The 12,661-nt window shown below is 41.6% G+C and overlaps 1 protein-coding gene across 1 annotated transcript in view; it reads right to left on the reverse strand.

Annotated features, from left to right (window-relative positions):
- TAFA2 (TAFA chemokine like family member 2) overlaps positions 1–12,661 on the reverse strand; it is an 803,553-nt gene that overhangs the window by 330,305 nt on the left and 460,587 nt on the right. The gene's annotated exons all lie outside the window — the stretch shown is intronic.

Genomic DNA, 12,661 nt, shown 5'->3' on the forward strand with positions numbered 1-12,661 from the left:
TGTGTCTGTCAGAATTACCATTCCACCTATTTTCCAGCATCACCCTTCTTTGTGTCCATCTCACCTATATCCCTATCTCACCACTTTTTCAGAATCTTCATTTGTCTCTGTCCTTGTCTTTACCCCATATTCACCATTTGCCCTTTCAATGTCTTTATCTCCCCCCCCCACTTTTTCAGCATTACTTCTATGTCTCTTTTTCACCTCCTCTTCATGTCCCCTCTGTATCTCTATCCTTATTCAGTAGGTCCTGCTTACCCTTTCTCTTCTTTGTGTCACTATCTCCATTTTCAGTTTTCCCCCCTTTTCCTTTGTTACTGCCAGAATCTTTCCACCCTCCCTCCACTCCGGCCCAGCCCAGTATGAAATATTTCCTTTTGTTTCCCTCCCCTCTCTCTTTCTCTCTCTCTTCTGCTCCCTCACCCACGAGTCCTGCATCTGGCCCTCTCCCTTCTACCTGCACCTGGCAACACCCCCCTGCTCCGCGGCTCTCTTAAGCAACTCGTCAGCAGCGGTGATCAAGACAAGCTGCCGACATCGAGGCCTTCCCTCTACGAGTCCCGCCTTTGTGGAAAAAGGAAGTTGAAACAAGCGGGACTCGCAGAGGGTAGGCCCCGACGTCAGAAGCTGCTGCTGAGTTGCCGAAGAGAGCCGCAGGTAGAAGGGAGAGGGAGATAGGAAGGCTGTAGAAGCTCCGGAGCATGACACCGAACCCGGCCAGGATGATTTCTTTTTCAGGCTGCTGCTGCCGCTGCCATCCCCCACCCGAAATGACAAAAAACAGCCTAATGCCCGCGTCGGGAAATAGCCATGCTGAGCAGTGAGCTCAGCACGTACACAGATGAAAGCCTTGCTTGCTGATTGGTCCGGCGGCACGGTGGGGCGGGGCAGCCGGACCAATCAGCAAGCAAGGCTTTCATCTGTGTACGTGCTGAGCTCACTGCTCAACATGGCTATTTCCCGACGCGACGCCAGACTTGTAAGCTGCATGCTTGCATCGCCAGAATTTAGGTAGGTTGTTTTCATCCCCGTGGGAGTCCCGTGGGCAAGGGGGCGTCCCCGTGGGAGTCCCGTGGGTCAGGGGGGCATCCCCGTGGGAGTCCCGTGGGCCAGGGGGCGTCCCCGTGGGAGTCCCGTGGGCCAGGGGGGGAACCCGCGGGATCCCCGTTCCCGTGCAGACCTCTACTTCAAATCCAATAAAATTCTGCAATTCAGGGTGTTTTTCAAGGCAAAATGTTTTGATTTGGCTACTCCTTTTTTTTTTTTTTTTTCAAACTACATCGGCTATCTATACAATATCACATCAAGTTTAAAATTCTTCTCTCATAAAATATTACATTTTGGAAGTCCAGCTTACCTATCTTCTCTGATTATCCCTTATATCCTTTCCTGAACTCTCCACTCTCTTGACGCTCATTGCTTGGTATTACCCTCGCCCAGAATTGCATATTATGAATCCAGCTAAAACTCTGCTTTTTTTCTTGGCCATGAGTCTATGGAATGGCTTGCCCTCTGACATTAGAGATGAACCTACCATTATCAGATTTAAAACAAAATTAAAATCTTCTGTGTATTCATAGTTACTTCACACTTTTCCTTATCCCCTTCTCTCTTTCCTCCTCCCTTTCTTGCCTCTCCTATATCTTTTTGTTAGATGTATGGATGTATTCTTTCCTGTGTTAATTGGAGTTCTATTCTAGTGTTTTTATGTTGATTTTTGTATATTGTACATCTGAGGGTAATCAAGGAACTGAAAGGGGTCATAGTTGAACTGCTCCAACTAATAGCCAATCTATTGATCAAATCGGGAAGGATTCCGAAAGTGGTGAATGTAACACCGATCTTCAAGAAAGATTCGAGGGGAGATCCGGGAAACTACAGACCGGCGAGTCTGATCTCGATACTGGGAAAGATGGTAGAGGCGCTGATAAAGGACCGCATCATTGATCACCTTGATGAACACAATCTGATGAAGACCAGCCAGCACGGCTTCAGCAAAGGAAGATCTTGCTTGATGAACTTACTGCACTTCTTCGAGGGAGTAAACAGGCAGATAGACAAGGGTGACCCGGTCGACATTGTATACCTGGATTTTCAGAAGGCGTTCGACAAGGTCCCGCATGAATGAGTACTTCAAAAAATTGCGAGCCATGGAATTGAGGGTGAAATACTCACGTGGATTAAAAACTGGTTAGCGGATAGGAAACAGAGAGTGGGCGGTAAATGGAAACTACTTGAACTGGAAAAGCGTCATGAGCTGAGTGCTGCAGGGTTCGGTGCTTGGACCCGTGCTCTTCAACATATTTATAAACGACCTGGAAATTGGTACGACAAGCGAGGTGATTAAACGTGACATATACACTCAAGAAATGGGCTGCGACATGGCAAATGAGGTTTAACGTGGTTAAGTGTAAGGTGATGCATGTCGGTAACAAAAATCTTAGACACAAATACAGGATGTCCGGTGCAGTACTCAGAAAGACTCCCCAGGAAAGAGACTTGGGAGTACTGGTAGACAAGCCAATGAAGCTGTCTGCGCAATGCACGGCAGCAGCGAAAAGGACAAACAGAATGCTAGGAATGATTAAGAAGGGGATCACAAACAGATCAGAGAAAATTATCATGCCACTATACTGGAACATTGCGTCCAGCACTGGTTGCCGTACATGAAGAAGGACATAATACTACTCGAAAGAGTCTAGAGAAGAGCAACTAAAATGGTTAAGGGGCTGGAGGAGTTGCCGTACAGTGAGCGATTAGAGAAACTGGGCCTCTTCTCCCTTGAAAAGAGGAGACTGAAAGGGGACATGATCGAAACATTCAAGATAATAAAGGGAATAGACTTAGTAGATAAAGACAGGTTGCTCACCCTCTCCAAGGTAGAGAGAACAAGATGGCACTCTCTAAAGTTAAAAGGGGATAGATTCCGTACAAACGTAAGGAAGTTCTTCTTCACCCAGAGAGTGGTAGAAAACTTGAACGCTCTTCCAGAGGCTGATATAGGTGAAAACACCCTCCAGGGATTCAAGACAAAGTTAGACAAGTTCCTGCTGAACCAGAACGTACGCAGGTAAGGCTAGTCTCAGTTAGGGCACTGGTTTTTGACCTAAGGGCCACTGCAGGAGCGGACTGCTGGGCACGATGGACCACTGGTCTGACCCAGCAGCGGCAGTTCTTATGTTCTTATGATAATGTGGTATATCACTTCTTAAACGTGATTCTTCCTGTGAGATTTATGCATTATTTTGCCCATACTTTTGTGGGAAGAACAAACCATTCAATGTCATTATCTCCCCTTTTTACAAAACCACAATAGCAGTTTTTAGCGCAGGCAGGCGTGCTGAATGCTCTGTACTGCTCCTGATACTCATAGAGTTCCTATGAGTAACAGGAGCAGTGCAGAGCATTCAGCTTGCCGTCCTGCACTAAAAACTGCTATCGCGGTTTTGTAAAAGGGGTTATGTTTGTATGAACACACAAGTAAGATCAACATTGTGCAAATGTTTGGCAGCATCTTTGGTGTTTCATTGGATAGATATTTCTCATGAGGTTAGTGATTTAAATTTGTAAATTATTGATTCAGTACAATTGGACACATGGATGTCTTTTTTACTAAGCTGTGGTAAGCAATAATGCATATATGTTTAAAATGTATATGCACTACCTGCATGTTAAAATATATTTATTTATTGGCTGAGGGGGCATATCTGGTGATGGAGTTGCCATACTGGGACAGACCAAAGGTCCATCAAGCCCAGCATACTGTTTCCAACAGTGGTCAATCAAGTCACAAGTACCCAAAGAATAAAGCAGATTTTATGCTGTTTATACTAGGACTAGGTAGTGGATTTTCACAAGTCTATCTTAATAATAAAATATGGACTTTTCTTTTAGGAAATTATTCAAACATTTTTTTAAACCCTGCTAAGCTAACTGCTTGCACCACATTCTCTGGCAATGAATTCCAGAGGAAGGTGACAAAAATGGTAATGGGTTTGAGCTAAAAGTACGGGGAGAGACTGGAGGCACTAAGGCCCGGATTCTATAAATGGCGTCCCAAGTGTAGGCAGCAGTGGGCATCCTACCACTGTCTAACCAGCCAATCAGGATGCACATTTTTAGAAATAAAACTCCCGAGGCAGGCCACCTATATTGGAGGCACTTCCGGGAGCCTAGGGAGGCGTGCAAGCTTGATAAGCTCGCTTAAGGCTAGGCGCAGGTGTGGTTTGGCCCAGAAGTAGCCTTAGGTGGACCTAGGCAGCCGTACACATCTCCCTAGGCCAGCGGGAGATGCATACAATGTAGGCTACCCAAATGTTGTCCTATACTGTAAGTAGACGCGGCCGCTGAACTTATCATGGCAAGGGGCCTCCCTGCTGTGATAAGTTTAGCAGCCCACAGTCCACCCCGAACGAACACAGCAGGAGGGATGCCCAATCCCTCCTGCTGGAAACCCCCCACCCCCCTGTAGATTGGCGGCAGGAGGGTGCCCAATCCCTCCTGCTGGAAAACTTCCCCCCTGAAGATCGCCAGCAGGAGGGTGTCAATCCCTCCTGCCAGAAATCCCCTACCCCTGTAGATAGTGCATCCCCCACCTTACCACCCGGACCCCCACCATATACACACTAGAACATCTCCTAACCCCCCCTCCCCCCTGAACCTCCCTCTAACCTGCTACGATGGCTGGATGGCCAGGTCTTCCAGCAGACCTCTTTCATAACTCCCCTGAGCTGTCTTTTCTCCAAGCTGAAGAGCCCTGGCCTATCCTCTTTATTATTTTCACCATTCTTCTCTGTACCTTTTTTAATTCTACTATATCTTTTCTGAGATGCAGTGATCTTTGCACACAGTATTCGAGGTGTGGCTGCAACATGGAGTGATACAAAGGCATTATAACATTCTTATATTTCTCTTCTATTCCTTTCCTGACAGAATGTTAGGAATTATTTGCATTCTTAGCCACCGTTCCACACTGAGAGAGGGTTTCAATATATAATCAGCGTTGACACCTAGATCCTATTCCCATATTTTTATCTAGGGTACATATTCTAACTGTCTAATCATATTTTTTAGACTTAATAGTATTTGGGGGAAAAAAAATCAAACAACTATTTTCACCATGATTTGTTTGTATTCATAAGCTGCCTTGTAATTGATCAGATAATTTTAATTGTTATAAAGATCTGTTATTTAAATGCACTTTATCTATTTCAGCCTAGCTCCTGAGCAACTGTTAGCTATACAGTAAGATCTAGTTTTAAAGGCTGATCTACCTGTGCTGACAATCCTACTGAACGTCTGCATCAATCTGTCCATTGTAACTTCCTGGGTAACTGATTCAACCTCTTGTAATGTAATCTGACTTTGAATTGAATAGGTAAAGGAGGTGGAATAGAAAATCTGATTAACATTTGTCATTCTGCTAAAATCAAATATTGTATTTCATGTTATATGTATCACTGCATTTCTTCATCAGTTAGCCATGACTATCCTTAAATGTGCATCCTGGAATGTCAGAGGTCTAAATCCTCTTATCTCTCCATCATGAATGTTTATGCACCTAATTTGGACGCTCTCAATTTCATATCTAGTATAAGAGAGACTATTTTGGAATATCCTATTTTAATTGGTAGTGATTTTAATCTTCCACTGGATTGTGTTATGGATAGTCAATCCTCTATTAGATATCACCCATCCAAAATGTAGCATGAACTACACTCAGTTATTCAAGATATGGGTCTCAATGATCCCTGGAGGACATTTCCTCTGTCTGACAAACCTTCACTTACTACTCAGCTCCACTTACTACTCAGCTTTACATCACTCATATTCTCAGATCAACTTTTATCTTATTTCCAAATCTCTTATTCCTCAGGGAATTACAACCAAGATTTACCCAATAACTTTATCTGATCATGCTCTGATTACCTTACTTCTGGATTTAATTGATATTAAACCTAATTTTTTTCTGGAGAATTAACACATCAGTCCTATCTGATTTTATTTTTGTTAATAAGAAAATCTTTTATGTCTGAATATTTTCATATACTATAAATTCTAACTCCATTACATCCTTTAACACTGGGAAGCATTTAAATTGAGTCTTAAGAAGAGAGATTCTTATTTTTATTTCATGGCACAAAAATAAATAACTAAACTCCTGGAGGAAAAGTCCATAGTCTGTTATTGAGACAGACATGGGGAAAATCACTGCTTGCCCTGGATCGGTAGCATGGAATTTGGGTTTTTGCCAGATACTAGTAACCTGGGTTGGTTACCATGAGGATGTGCTACTGAGGTCGGTAGCATGGAATGCTGCTACTTTTTGGGGTTTTGCCAGGTATTAGTGACCTAGATTGGCCACTGTAAGGACAGGGTACTGGGATAGATGGACCATTGGTCTGACCCAGTAAGGCTATTCTTATATTCTGGAAAATTATGTATCAGCTAACAAATCTGGTTAGACTCAAATTTTTCCAGTGATTTATTTCACCAAATCTCCCATACCCAACTCTACCAGAATCTCATAAACTTTCACTTGGAGCTCCAATTGATGAAGTTGAAATCATGGAAACTATGAACTCTCTTGCAAATCACAAAGCACCTGGTCTTGATGGATACCCTGCATAATTTTTCAAAATCTTTAGTGTTAAACTTGCACCCTTCTTAAGAAAGCCCTTATCTCCTAAAACACTCAACTGATCAGGGTGACTTTACTGGAAGCCCATATCATAGTTCTACCAAATCCAGGCAGAAATCATAAAAATGTAGCCAGTTACAGACCCATATCTCTTTTAAATCTAGAATTTAAAATCTTAGCAAAAGTTCTTGCATCATGTCTTGATAAAGTACTTAATTCTGATCAGGTGGGTTTTATGAAGGGTTATAACAGGGGTAGGGAACTCTGGTCCTCGAGAGCCATATTCCAGTCGAGTTTTCAGGATTTCCCCAATGAATATGCATGAGATCTATTTGCATGCACTGCTTTCAATGCATATTCATTGGGGAAATCCCAAAAACCCGACTGGAATACAGCTCTCGAGGACCGGAGTTCCCTACCCCTGGGTTATAAGATTGGTGATAATGCTCGTATATTTCATGCCTTGATTGATATAGCCCAGGGATGTCAAAGTCCCTCCTCGAGGGCCGCAATCCAGTCGGGTTTTCAGGATTTCCCCAATGAATATGCATGAGATCTGTTTGCATGCACTGCTTTCATTGTATGCTAATGAATCTCATGGATATTCATTGGGGAAATCCTGAACACTGGATTACGGCCCTTGAAGAGGGACTTTGACACCCCTGATCTAGCCCATTGCGTGTAATATCACTTGATGCTAAAAAGCATTTGATATGGTTGAATATCCTAACCTCCTGAATGCACTTCAGTGATCGCAATGGTTTCCTTCAATGGGTGAAATTACTATATAGTAAAACTATTTCCAAATTTATAATTAATAATACCCTCTCATCTGATGCATTACTAAGCAGAGGAATAAGACACGGATGTGCTCTGTCAATATAGCCCTAGAGTCCCTTCTCATAGCAATAAGAAATACCTCCATAGCATTTCATCTAATGCTAACCAGTTTAAGACTCTAGAATATGCTGATGACTTACTAATATTTTTAACACAAATACATACTTCAGTTCCAGCATTACTAAATTTAGTCTCCCATTTTTCAACCTTTGCTTGATACCAAATTAATTGGGACAAATCAGAAATCATTCCTCTCAATGATAACACCACTCAAGCAAGTGCTAGCAATATATTGTAAACTCTAAATAATCCATCTCTCAGTTAAAATATCTTGGAATATTATTTTATAAAGATAAAGAACTTCTAATGTCCCTCAATTTATTTGGCATTATAACATAATTAAACAATGGAATCCAATGACAGTATTTTGGTGAGGCGCTTAGAAGTAATAAAAATAACAATCACACCAATTTGTAATTACTATCTTAGTATGTTACTTAAGTTAGCTCCACATTCCTTTTACAAATCCATTGAAAGTAAACTTTCTAAATATTTATGGTATAGCAACCTTCCCTCCCCCTCCCCAAATTTCATTAGAGATTTTGAAGTCATCCAGAGATAATGAAAGGATTTGCATTTCTTTTACCTATACCATGTAGCTGCTCTTCTCAGATATTGTACATTCTGGTTACAATCATCTGGTTAATATTAGACAGAAATCTAGTACTTTATATCCTATTCCTCTTAAATGCATACTCTTCATTCTTACATAATTCTAAAACTATTATCTCAGCTATTCATGCTATTAAAACATTTTATTCCATTTTTTTTTTTAATAGATGGGTTTCCAACTCATTTCCTATTTTGCATAATTCTGAAACTTTACTTGGCATTCTTGGAAAGAAAGAAACATTTGATATATAGAACATATAGGCCCCCTTTTATCAAGCTGTGTAAGGGTTCTTTTATCGCAGACTGTTGTGGTAAATGCTCCGATGGCCATAGGAATTCTGTGAGCATCGGAGCTTTTGCCACAATGGTCCATAATAAAACAAACATGCAGCTTGATAAAAGGGGGCCATAGTTAATAGGAACTTTATGCCCTTTTCTCTTTTAATGAAAACTTATAAATTACCAGCAGCCGAATTTTACCACACTGCTTCACTGCTTCAAAAAAAATCTACATCATCTATATCTATATTGAATACCCAACGTCATACTACCTCTTTATTTTATAAGGAATTAAGATCTAACACACATCCACTTTCAAATTACTCTAAAGAAATCTCGTCATCTGATACCTTTTGGCAAAGTTTGAAAGATGAGTGGAGTATATTTTTTAATAATATTCTTAGGCCCGCTGACTCATCAAGCTTAACACAATCACTATATTTTATTAACTACAAAGTTATATGGACAGCTAATAAGATGCACAGAGCAGGCTTCAAAAACAATAATTTATGCTGGCACTAATAAAAACTTAGGAGATATGCTTCGCATGATATATTCTTCCCTTCTGTATCTAGGTTTTCATCTCAGGTTTGGTCTATTAAAACATTGCTACGGATGTACTCATACCTAAACAATGACATTATTATTTTTAGATCCCTAGTAGCAACTGATGCCGTAGGTCAGGGGTAGGCAATTCTGGTCCTCGAGAGCTGGAACCAGGTCAGGTTTTCAGGATATCCAAAATAAATATGCCCGAGACAGGTTTGCATCTCAAGGAGGCAGTGCATGCAAATCCATCTCATACATAGTCATTGTGGAGATCCTGAAAACCTGACCTGGCTCTGGCTCTCAAGGACCAGAATTGCTTACCCCTGCCCTGGGTGAATTACTACTACTACTTATCACTTATATAGCGCTGAAAGGCATAGGCAGCGCTGTACATATTTACATTTATAGACAGTTCCTGATCGGAAGAGCTTATAATCTAATTTTGAAAGACAGATACGACATATAGGGTTGTGGATGCAGAATAGAGAATGGCACAGTGACTGTTACCCGTGGGTAGCTGCGGGTAACCCACCGAAATAGGGACAAAGAAACCTGGTTGCTGTAGGTATGGGGACCAAGCCATTCACCACCCCATGGAGCGCTGAATGTCCTTGTCCCCGCAGTTAATTGAGGGAACGCATGCATAATACTTATCTCCGATCATGCAGTCCAGCAGCCCCCTCCCTCCCAATCGCCGCAGTTCAGGCATCTCCCTCCCTTCGCTGGTGATTTTCATTATCTCCAAGCAACACGAGCCTTTAAACAAGTCACATGCGGCTGCCTGAAACCTCCTCTGATGCAACTGGAAACAGGAGAGAAGTTTCCGGCAGCCACATACAACTTCAGAAAAGGCTCCGGCTGCTTGGAGACAGAAAAATAAAAATCACCAGCAAAGGTACAGGGAAGGGAAGGAGAGAGGGAGATGTTCGGACCGCGGTGAGCAGGAGGAAGGGAGGGGGCTGCTGGACAGCGTGAAGGGTGCAGAAGGGAAGTGGAGGGGGTGAGAGGAACAGACCCTGAAGGGAAATGGGGAATAGGGAGAAGGGAGCAGATGCTGAAGGAAAGTGGGTAGGAGAGAGAGGGGAGAAGACGATGAAGGGAACTGGATAGAAGGAGGGGATAAAGAAAAAAAAGGCACATGCTTGAATGGGAAACAGATACCAGACTATGGGGGGAGAGGAAGGAAGAATATTGGGGGAGGGGGAGATGAAGGGAGAGGCACAGTAACAGGCACAGTACCAACCCAGCCAGCTAATTAATCGTTCCCCTTAACTGTATCCATGACATCCTGTTTGTATTGCCTGTTTAGATTGTAAGCTCTTTCGAGTAGGGACTGCTTTTATGGCTCCCTGTATAGTGCTGCATGCGTCTGGTAGCCCTATAGAAATAATTAATAGTAGTAGTAACAGAACAGATGCTATATGGAAGAGGCAGAGAGAAGGCAGACAGTGGAAAGAAGGAATAGAATGATGAGAAGATGAGGAAAGCAGAAACCAGACAACAAAGGTAGAAAAAAAATGTATATTTATTTTCTTTGCTTAAGGATAAAGTAGTATATTAGTTGTGTTGTTATAAACAAATTCCTGCCAGCTGAAAATCTTTCTTTAGTTCGGCAGCCAGAACTTTGATTTATAAAATGACAATTGTACAGAATATTGTTTCTTTTTTTACTTTAATAAAATAAGTTCAGTATAAATCAATTCAAGACTTGTGCAGACAGATGGGAGCTCGCGGGGATGGGATGGGGACAATTTTTTTCCACTTTTTTACTCAAATCAATACCCTATATGGAACTGATAAAAAAAAAAACTCTGAAAGGCCTCACAGCACGCCAGGGAACAAACCCCAAACTGTGATATTGTGATATATTGTGGATAAATGAGCACTTCAGCACTGCTGTCACTACTATTCATAGGAGGCAGAGTAAAACAAAAAAAAATTTTAGCTGCCGAAAATGTCCAGGTTCTCTTCAATCCCAGCTCTCAGGGTCCAGGGTCCGGGAGTGAGAGCTGGGATTGAAGAGAACCTGGACTTTTTCGGCAGTTAAGTTTTTCTGTTTAATTCTGCCTCCTATGCAATAGTAGTGACTGCAGTGCTGAAGTGCTCATTTATCCACAATATATCACAATATCACGGTTTGGGTTTTGTTCCCTGGCGTGCTGTATGACATTACTCTACAGGCTATTACAGTGCTTTTTTCACTTTTTGTGTTCACATATGCAAGTGGCTATCTTATAAAGTGGAGTTTTTTTGCCAAATGAAGCAGAACTGAGGCTTTTTCTCCACTTCTTTCTTTTTTTTTTTCTTGCTTATCTTTTGTCTTTTCCACTTGTGGGTGGGTGAATATATGGTGTGTTTGATTGAGGCCTTTTAGTGTTGCAGAGTTTTTTGTCAGTTCCATCTAGAGTATTGATTTGAGTAAAAAAGTAGAATTTACAGACCCTGATCCCTAGGCGAGTGTGTAGTGATACTGACAATTTTTCCCCCATATCATTCTCTAATGCAGAACCCAAGGTGAAAGGAGTTAGGAGTTGAAAGCACTCTCAAAGAGGTCAATGGCAACTAAACTACCTTTGGTCACTCAGAGCAGTTGTCTTGTAGTGAATTCTCTTATGAATATGATTCAAAACTATCCAACATTGTTTTGTATCCATTTTCAGTGTTAAAATTTTGTGAAAAGCATTCATCAAAGTCCTTGAGCTTCCATTCAAGATCAATCCTATTTTCCTAGTGAGAGACATCTTTTCCTGCCTGTTTTTGAATAGTTATATTAGATTTACCAGCAGCTTTTTGGTTTTTTGGGTTTTGCATTTACGGAAAATTCATTTGTTGTCATTTTATTTATTTTAAAATTTTCTTCACTGCTTAAAGCCTAAGCGACTTACAACGTAAACATACACAGTCATGTTCACACATGTAATCAGTAATAACATTTTCTACCTAATCCTCCCTGCTCTTCTAAAACTAGCACATAGCTAATAAAACTTAGATAAAACAGATTATCAAAATTTAAAACATCACTACCTAGTAAAAAGATTTCACAAACAAATATGTTTTTAGTTGCTTCCTAAATGTCATCTTACCTTTACATAGTCTCAAATATCCCAGTAAGGCATTTCATTTGAGAGGACCCGCCACAGAAATAGCTGCTGTTTGTGTCTTTTTGTGTTGAGTTTCACCTCTATTTTTTAATTGCCCTAACATTACAAATGATTCTCAAAAAGGGTCCAGAAAAGAGAGACTGAAATGGTTAAGGGGCTGGAGGAGTTGTCGTACAGTGAGAGATTAGAGAAACTGGGCCTCTTCTCCCTTGAAAAGAAGAGACAGAGGGGACATGATCAAAGCGTTCAAGATAATTAAGGGAATAGACTTAGTAGATAAAAGATAGGTTGTTCGCCCTCAACAAGAGGGCACTCTCTAAAGTTAAAAGGGGATAGATTCCGTACAAACATAAGGAAGTTCTTCTTCACCCAGAGAGTGGTAGAAATCTGGAATGCTCTTCCAGAGGCTATTATAGGGGAAACACCTCCAGGGATTTAAGACAAAGTTGGACAAGTTCCTGCTGAACCAGAATGTATGCAGGTAAGGCTAGGCTCAGTTATGGCACTGGTCTTTGACCTAAGGGCCACCTCAGGAGTGGACTGCTGGGCATGATGGACCACTGGTCTGACCCAGCAGCGG

The sequence above is a fragment of the Geotrypetes seraphini genome, chromosome 9, assembly GCF_902459505.1.
Source record: "Geotrypetes seraphini chromosome 9, aGeoSer1.1, whole genome shotgun sequence".
In the NCBI taxonomy this organism is placed as follows: Eukaryota; Metazoa; Chordata; class Amphibia; order Gymnophiona; family Dermophiidae; genus Geotrypetes; species Geotrypetes seraphini.